This window comes from Helianthus annuus, chromosome 8, assembly GCF_002127325.2.
Source record: "Helianthus annuus cultivar XRQ/B chromosome 8, HanXRQr2.0-SUNRISE, whole genome shotgun sequence".
Classification (NCBI taxonomy): Eukaryota; Viridiplantae; Streptophyta; class Magnoliopsida; order Asterales; family Asteraceae; genus Helianthus; species Helianthus annuus.
The window spans coordinates 106,938,481-106,948,727 of NC_035440.2; positions in this window are offsets into that span (position 1 = coordinate 106,938,481).

Sequence of the window (10,247 nt, forward strand, 5' to 3'; positions counted from 1 at the left end):
TATGCGTATGGGTTATATTATGTGTTATTCTATATGCATATATGCATAAAATTAATAATATATATAAAAATATATGTTTATAAAAAAATAAAAAATTAGAAATAAAAATAATATAGATATAAAAATATTAATTTTATTGTTACAGTTTTTACATATATATATATATATAAATATATATAATTGTGGTGACAAAAAAAAAACAAATTGCAGCCGGAATATATGCTGAAGAAGAAGCAAGATGAGGAGATGGCTTTGAAAATTGTGAAAAAGTATTTGAGAGAAGTATTTGAAAGGGACGACACGCTGTTGGATTTGAGAGCTTTTAATATAATAGTGGTACCAATGATCGAGAAGGCACATTTTTATCTTATTTGTATGGATTTGGATACGGGAGATGTGCAGGTGATAGATAACATGGATACAAACAGAGACGCAGTGCATGTAAGGACATAATCAGAGTTTAGATACATGGGGACACCATGCAAAGTGGTATGTAAAGTTAATGTAATATTTATGTATATTGTCAATTGATGTTAATTTTTTATTTTTGTTTTGGCGTTTATTATGCAGAAAAATTACATGTGGACATACATGAAGTCAGTAAACCATCCGGATACAGAAAAGCTTAGAAAAGGTGTAATAAAGAGGCTGAAGATTACGTGGGGGACAAAAGATGATGTGAAAGATTGTGGGTATTTGCAATGCGCCATATGGAATGTTACAAAGGGAGTACAAAGGAGTTTGATTGTGGATTCAGTGATTTGAAGGATGTGAAGCAACATCAGTTGAATAACATGCGAATGCGAATAGCAACAACATTGATGTTATCACCGTCAAACATTCATAGAAAAAGGGTGTTAGATATGGCGAAGGTAGCGGTTGAGAATGTGAAGCATGTTAAGATAGAGTGTAAATTGAAAACAGTAGCAGAACTGCAGGAGGAGTGCTGGAGAGGATTAGCGAAACAGTAGGGTGGTTAGAAGTTATATGGTTTATTGAACGGGGTTAGAAAATGGTAAATAGATTGATGATATGGTTTGTTAAGTGATTGTATATGTAGTCTAACAATTGGAAAATGGTATGATATTATGACTATTGTTGGATTGATGGTTAAATGATATATATTTTGATGGTTCTTATGTTATGATGTTACTGGATTTGTTATATGTAGTGTGTAAAGTATGCATATGTTATGAAAGGATAATATATGCAATTTGTAAAATGGATTGTTAATTATTTTTTTTATTTTTTTATTATTATTTTTTTATTGATTGATGTTAAAGGATGTTGGCGAATGTTGTTGTATATATAATGTTGTATATAGATTGTAAAATGATCAGGGTAAATGCGAACAATAGAGATGGAAAGTAGTATTATGTACATGTATGCATATATGCATATAAAAATTAGTTTGTTATATGCATATATGCATAGTTAAACAGGTAAACATAGATTGTAATGATATGCATGTTAAAATGTGAATGAAATTGAAAAAATAAACACAACAGAATGTAACACATGATAAACGATATGTTTGATATAGTTGAGACAAATAAAAAGATTATCAAATGTTACTAATAAAAAATACAAAGTTCAAACAGGGGAAAAACATATCAAACATCGTCTTCTGATTCAGTATTGTAAACATAGTTGGGGTAATGACGGGTTCTGGACGAATGTCTAATGGGTTGGTTAGATGTTTTTGAAGGTGCCGGGTCGACTTGTTTAGTATTTGTTGCAATCGTATCATACACTATATCAATAGGGTTGTCGTTGTAGAACTCTTCATCAGAATCGGAAGATGCATATGTAGGTTCAACATCGAATTCATTGTCCGATACATCATATCGGGGAGGAGGAAGGTTGGCAGCAGCCGCAGCATCGCATTTGGCCTTGTAAGCAGCCCGTTTTGCCTCTTTGACTTTAATACAATTGCGACTATCATGATCAAATACATATTTGTTACAATGGTTACGCAGACGCGCAGGACGTTTACGACGTTTAACAATTTTTTTACCCGGACCGACCCGTCTTTTCTTGGTGCCCGAACCTTTGTTTCGTATGCCCATCGGCGGCTGGATTGTTGAAGCTGAATGAATTGGAAGGTTGAGTATATCACTGATGTTAGCAGCCTTTGGGTTATGTTCTGGTTCATCAGGTAAATCTTTATATATTTCATTTCTGATGGAACGTATTTGTGTAGATAGTGAACGAAGTCGATCAGGGTTTTTTCCAATCCGATTCATGCATTGGGTAAGTAAATCAAGTATTTCAGTTTTTAGTGTACCAGTCTCACTCATCTCTGTTGAATACATGTGTGATAAGTTATACACGCTCGATGGGACTGCATCACGTTTCCATCGCCCACTTATGTATTGGATGGGAATACGGTCAATTGATTTGAACCAAAATACACAAAATATATGACGACACAAATAACCGATACGTGTAAATCCCATGCAGGAACAAGTATAAGTGTTTGATGGGATATCAGCGTAAACCTGCATGAATATGAATGGTGTAAGTTAAGTAAATATATAAGTGAAGTGGATGTTTATAAATATGAATGATGTATTGTTTGTATGAAATAACATAATAAAGTGGTACATATGCATATATGCATATAACATAATATGATAAAAAAATATGTAAAAGATTTATGGGAGAATGTATGATTACGTATGGAGTACGATGTATGTTCAGGTTTGTTGATGGATAGTTATAATTATATATAATAAATGTGTGTTGTATATTAGTATAATATAGACGTCATAAGCGGTATTTTAAGATATGCATATGTACATACAGTGTACATGTTGTGGAATGTTATGAATATAAATATGTATGCATATGGTATTGTAGGCATATATGCATATTGTAGTGTTAGTTACATGTATGCATAATAAAATATGAATATATGCAAGTATGCATAAGTTTGGATGAAGTAATTAATAAGTAATCAGATGATGTATGCATATATGAATAAAAAATGTATATTATAATAAATTTGGATGAAGTAATTAATTTGCATCACATATGTTATGCACATATGCATATATACATATATTTAAAGTAATAAAAAAATAAAGAAAAAAGAAAAAAAAAGAAATAATTAATAGTTAACAAGATAGGTACCTCGAACGTGTTGACAGTAACTCTGTGTTTGTTATGTGACAACCCTCACTAAACCAGGTATCCGTACGACTTAATTAATAATTAATTACTGCTTAATTACTGTGCTTACTTGAACTTGTGGATAAACTGCTACTTGAATGCTGATACATATATTTACTTGCATCATACTTTACTTGTTGTCACTCCATGTTTTGCTCGCAGCACCTTAGTGACAACCTTGATGCACCAAAAGCACAGTAGCACAATGAACGGATACCTACTAAACGTGTTGATATAGCCAGCACCAGGCAGATACTGCCTCTAAGGCCTGTATGAGCCCGAGATAGTTACTACACTAGTGGTGAGTGTAGGGATACAAGGGTTGTAGAACTGCGTCTCTAGGAATAAGTTACAGTGACAGGATGTGCCTAAAACGTACTCTAAGTACAAAATTCAGCACTTTAACTAAGAATTCAGCATTCGGTTAACTAATAAAGTGCCAAAACATGAGGAAAATATTACTAGACACTTTCCAAAGTGTCGGGAATAAGTTGTGTCACTAAAATTAATAATAACGACACTTTAAAGCTTTGTTAAGCGCTTTAACGGATTACTATCCAACCGAACAACCGGACTTTACCCGGAACACAAAAATATTGCCATATACATTGTTTATCTTTTTCTGAGCCAGTTAGGGTCCCTGAATACCCTAACACCCACTGTAATGCACAACACACTAATAACCGGGTTAATCCCTAAACTAACTTAACTAACTTAACTATGTCTTAACTTTTAGTTGAAAACTAACCAAGTGACCCCCCCCCCCCCCAACCGAATCGGTCACTAGGTGACCCCACTCTTGTCCTAATCTTGATTATTATATTCATTTATGTCTAATATCAATGGGACATGTAAACCATTGGACCATAATCACAATATTTGCCTATAAGATCAAACTCTTGCACAACATTCTTTCCATCACTCAAACTCACCACAAAACACTCTCTCTCTCTCTCTCTCTCAAAGAGCTACGGCCGAACACCCCCTATATCATCCATCAATTTTTCGAGCTTTGATCATCTCATTCCAAGTAACTACAATTGCTAAGGATCACATACGAGGAGGCTTGGTGCATTCGGAACACGAAGGACCTCATCTCATTGCTTTTATCCACTCATTTTGCGTCTATGTCACACCCCGATAATTCCACGTGTCACCGGTGGGCCCGGTGGGGTATCGTGACGTAGTTGATATCATCATAGTCAAACATACACAGAATAGCACAGCGGAAGTCAAAGAATATAAAAATATTATTACAAACTCAATGTCTGAAAATATCAAATTATTTATTAGAGACGAGTCTGTAATATCAAATCCACAGGATACAGAATGTTTAAAATGAAGCTTAGCAGACTTTATGGTATCTTTAAGGATTTGCAAGATCCTCTTTTTCGACACCAAGCAACTCCCAGCCTATTACGAGTAGTACCTGCCACGTCAGTTTTCACTGGTAAATACAATTTAACCGACTCATTTGAAAAGAGTTTAGGAAAATTGATTTAAGTGCACACGGCACAAAACTTTTTAAAACTTGGGACAATTCTTAATAAAAATCTTGTATACTGAATTACATGTTTACCGTACATCTGGGGCCCAGTACAGAGACTGAGACATGATTAAATGACTCACCACTTATAAAACCCATAAAGGAGTTATCCCCAACTTGTGGGTAATTAATAATTTATTATTGGCATCTTTTCGGTGTATGCCTACACCCTGCGCATTTATTGTGGCCATTTTCAATTGAATGAGCCAAGGATATATCCCGGACACGGTCGTTAACCCCCAATGTTTAAGTCATCAACAGAACAGTATCAAAACAGGTTTTGTGGATTTACTAGCCACAATCCGGCATTTGATTGATCCACACCCGACCAAGAGGTATTAATCTACCGTATCCCAAGCCCGTATAAGGGAAAATAAGTTAAAAGTATTTACCTGAGCTAATACTTGATTCACAGCAAAATAACTCAGTCGTATCCAATCTATCTAAATGCAGGTAGCTTTTACCGGGTGGCTCTAGTCTGGAGTGATGGTAATATAACCAAATTCAGAATGCTAATGGTCTTTATTTAAGTCATAGACTTAGACCGGCTAGCTTGAAGTATCTAAAGCGGTACGATACGCTAGTGTTGGTGCACTTGTGTCTTTACTTTGTCTGTATTTTGTAATGTATAAAACGATGTCTTTTGTCTGTCGTGTTTACGTCTTTTGTTATGTTTGTTTATGTGTTGGAATGTATGTTTGACCAAGTCAACCATCCTCCTGGTTTGACTTGGCCAAACAGTCAACACTTAGTGTGATAAATTTGTATGTTTCGAAGGATGTCATCGAAGGATGTTATGTATCCTTCGATGACCTCGAAAGACATCATTCGATGGATACTTATGGACCTCGAAGGATATATCATCCTTCGAGGTATATATGGATCCTTCGGAATCTTTCGATGGACATTCTGGTCGATAGATGATCCTTCGACCAGAACTCCTTATCCTTCGTGCATGTCAACTGTTATGGGTATATATATCCCATGTAGGTTTCACTTCACAGCAAGTCATTCGGAGATATTGTAAGAGCATTGTGAGTGAACCAAAGACTTGATAAGAGATGCACACAGAAGGATAGAGAGACACTTGAGAGCATTCTGTCCGAAACACACACACACACTTTGAGAGTTTGCAAAACACATTTGTGAACATTGAGCTTGTAACCGGAACCTTTCATTCGTATTAATACAAGTGGTGTTAATCGGTGAACCTTGTGTGTTTGTGTTTGTGCTTGTTTCATCCCGGTTTGCTCACTAGCTTGGATTCCGCACTTGCTAGTGAGTTAGTATAACAAGGTTAAGGTTGAACCTCATCCTCCGAGAGGGACCTACAAGTGGTATCAGAGCCGTGGCTCTTTTCCTTGTTAAAAACCGGGTTTGTGCAAGACTTTGGAAGTGTTTGGACAAAAACTCATTTGGTTTAGCACCCGTTTTTAGTGTGTTTCTTACCTTTCTAACCATAAAACGTGTTCTAAACTAACCGGGTGTGTTACGGGAAGGTTTGGGTAACTTAAAATCTTGTTTGAAAAAGGTTTGCTAAATTCCGGCCAAACTTCCGGCTAAACTCCGGTGCTTGGCTGTGGATAAGAAGCTTTCTTTTTTGGGCAACTTTTCAAAGTCAAATCTGAAGTTGGTGAAAAGTTGGTGCAGAACATCCCTTCTGCCGAAAGTTGGTTCACCAACCACATCACCTTTTCACAAATCTGTCAACCTTTTGTCAGTGTGTCAGACTCGTCGAAAGATACCTTTCGAACTCGAAAGATCATCTTTCGATCAAGGAGGTTCGATAGATACCCATCCTTCGAACATCTTTCGAAGTCAGTGAGTAATCTTTCGAGCCAAGGAATCTTTTCGAAAGATACATCGTTCGAGCTACTGTTACATTTCGAAAGATAAGGATCCTTCGTGTAGGAGAATCTTTCGAAGTTATTGTTCGAAACTCAACAGTGATCCTTCGAACACTGTTGATCCTTCGAACAAGTGTCATCTTTCGAGTATCTTTCGAGTCTTATTTGTTTAAGATTAACAGTTTGTGATTTTCAGGTCTTTCGATCCTTGATCCTTCGGCTGTTTGTTATCCTTCAATTTTTAACATAGTTTGTGAAAATCAATTTTTCTAAATCTATTTTCACTTAATATATTAATTTTTATAAAATGGGAACAAACGGTCAGTGGGATCCATCTGTGTGGACTACAACAACTTTGACTCCATAGTCATCATCTACGCAATCATCAGCTACACAATCTGCGCTAGAGTTCAACAAAACTGCATGGATGCAGGCTATTGCCCCACCTCAAGCTGCAATGATAACTGCAAATCAATGGGCATTGGTCACAAATCAAAGCAGCAGCATTCAAGCAATGATGCAGAACGATAGTGAAACTGGTACAAGCACAAAACCGCCAAAACTAAATCACATCAATGATTGGGGATGGTGGAAAGAAAGGCTAAGAACTTATGTTCAGGGGCAAGGTCAAGATCTATGGATGTGTTTCTTTACTCCATTTGAAAACGAGTTGGAAGTTGCGGGATCGAATCCAGAAACTTACAGCACAATGTCTGATGATGATAAGAAGAAATTTGAGTTGGAAAAGAAAGCATTCATGATTCTCACGCAAGCTCTTCACAGAGACATATACCACCAGTTCGTTTACTGTACAACTACTAAAAGCTTGTGGGATATGCTCACATTAGGGTGTGAAGGAAACGCTCAATCAAGGAAGATCAAGCAAGAGCTGCTGAAGAAAGAGTTTGAAGGTTTCACGTGTATGGAGAACGAGGGTTTGGCAGAATTATCTACAAGATTCCATCATCTGTTGAGTGAAATGTTTGCCTTCAGAGTCACTGCCACTCCACAAGAAATGGTGAAGAGATTTGCTGATGGCTTACCAGCAAAATGGAGCGGTTATCTTGAGATTCTCAAAGAAAACGGTGTTCTGGACACAATCACCGTTTATGAGCTAATTCAGAAATTGGAGAACAAAGATGTAGAAGAAAGGCTAAAGGCAAAAAGAACAATAACTCCTCAGAATCCAGAGATGTATTTTGGAATTGCAGGTGGCATTAGTGGAGAAAAGCCAGCCTCTCAGCATGCTAAACTTCAAACAGCTTTCATCTCTAACACCGGACCTTCCACAACGAATCAGTTTGATCCTTCAGCATACACGATGATGTATTCAAGACCAGATTCTTCTTCTCAACAACAACAACAACAGACAGCTCAACAATTCACACCACCGCCTTTCTTGGATCCAAACAGAGCTCAACAGCAACAACCACAATAGCAAGGATTTTATGGAAGTTCTTCAAGCTTTCAAGCTACTTCCAATCCGAACACTGTCAGATTGGACACTTCAAACTTTTCAAAAGTCAGTGTCGAGATAGCCAAGGAGCATATGGAGATGTTGAACACCTTGGTTAGTGCTTACTGTGGGTTGGTTGCAGGTCAGATTGGAAATATCAATCTAACCAACGAAGATTACCAGCAAGTTGATAAAGAAGAGTTTGAGATGATGGATATAAAATGGGCTCTTGCTAGTGCTATTCAAAGAGCAAAGGAATTTATGGAGAGAACGGGGAGAACCAACTTGGAAAGCAACAACAACACCAAGTATGGTTTCGATAAGAATGCTGTCACCTGCTTCAACTGTGGTGAAAAGGGTCATTTCAAGCGGGAATGTCAGAAGCCACCTAAGCAAGGCAATCAAAATCCTTTCAGGAATCAAAGACAGCCTCAACAACAACAGAACAACAATTCTGACAGACAAATAGTTCCCGTGGGAGGAAATACATCTGGATCCACAAACACTAATCCCCACAGAGGGTTAGTGGTTCAAGCTGATGAGATTTGCAACTGGAATCTTCAGCTTGGTGAAGGAGGAAATGGTGGAACAGCATGTTATGCTAAAGTGGTTGAGAAAGTTGTAGAACCCGTGTCTGCTGGTGAATCTTCAGAAGATGAAGATAGCTCGGGTTACAGTGGAAGTATGGATGGGGAATCACTTGATGCTGGTGATTTATCAAGTAATGCTTTAGATTTGGAGGTTGATGAGCTCTTGGCTGACGCTGAAGCATTATGCAAGAGGAGATCTATTCTTTGCCAGAAATCTGCTGGAACTTCCGAGAAGCTTTCTCAATTTTTCTCTGAAGACGGATATTTTTCTTTTCATACAGCCTTTATGGCTCATGTAGAAGGTCAAACCTCTCAGGTATGTGATTCTAACTCTGACTCTATTTCTGCGTCTGTTGAATGTGCTAAATGTTTAGAATATGCAGAAAAGGAAAGTCTGTTTGAAATCACACACAAACACAATCAAGAATTGATTGTTGATCTTTCTAAAGCAACTGAAGCTAACTTGTTTTTAACCAGAAATGAAAAGGAGTTTAAAGCAACAATTGAGTCATTAAAACATGATGTTTCTGAACTACAAAAGGCTGTTTTGAGAATACAACATGCAAACAATAATCTAATTGACACAATTGAAAAGCAAATGGTAGAGTTAGCTACAGCTCGATGCGAATGTGAAACAATCAAGCAGAAATTGGAAAGCTATTCCAATTCCCGCTATGTTTTGGATCACATTATTGATGTTCAAAGGAAAAAGGGGGATGCAAAATGTATTGGTTACAAATCATGCCCTCCCCCAATGAATCACAATTATTCCAAGTTGCCTAATGACGAGGATATGCCCCGTTTTGAACCTACTGTGCCACTCGGTCTAGATGACTTTGCAGCAGGCCTCGGGTTCACAACTGGTACATCATCCTCAGGTCAATCAGAATCTGAGAACGTGACAGATACATCGTGTGTTAAGGAACAGAGTCCTCCCATTATTGAGGATGCTGATTCTTCGGACGATGAATCTGAAGAAATTGTGAAACAACAGTCTGACTCGGTTACAACAGATATTCCTATCGAGAATCACATTCTGTGTGATCCACCAGTGAAACCGAGTAAGACTGAAATGTCAAAGGCGATGAAATCCCTTGTAGTTAGCTCTGAAGGGAATAACTTGTTGTATACGCTCAAAGGAGATAGCAAAATCTACTCTGACAAAGATTTTCCAATTAAAAATGTAAATCAAGATTTAATTGAGCAAATTTTTGAAGGATGTACTGATAAGTTTTTGGGGAACAAAGGTGGAAAAGTAACAGTCACTCAATGTGATCCAATTCCGTGTGAACAAATTAGAAAACAATACGGAAACCAAAAACTACCAATTGAGCGAAAACAACAAGTCAACTCCGGAAAGGGTCAGGTACAGGGAAAGAAAGCTCAGAACAAGAATGTTCATGCACCAGAAGTTCAGCAGCCTAAGACTGAACAACCAAAGGTTCAACAACCTAAAGTTGAGCAGTCTAAGGCTACTCAACCTAAGGCTGCACAACCTAAAATTCAACAATCTAAGATTGAGCAACCTAAGGTTCAAAGGGTGCAAAACAAAAGAGCTCCAGCTAAGAAAAGAGAACAGAAAGTGAACTTTGTTGGATCAAAGGGTACGGACAAACTTGAAACATTTCAAAATA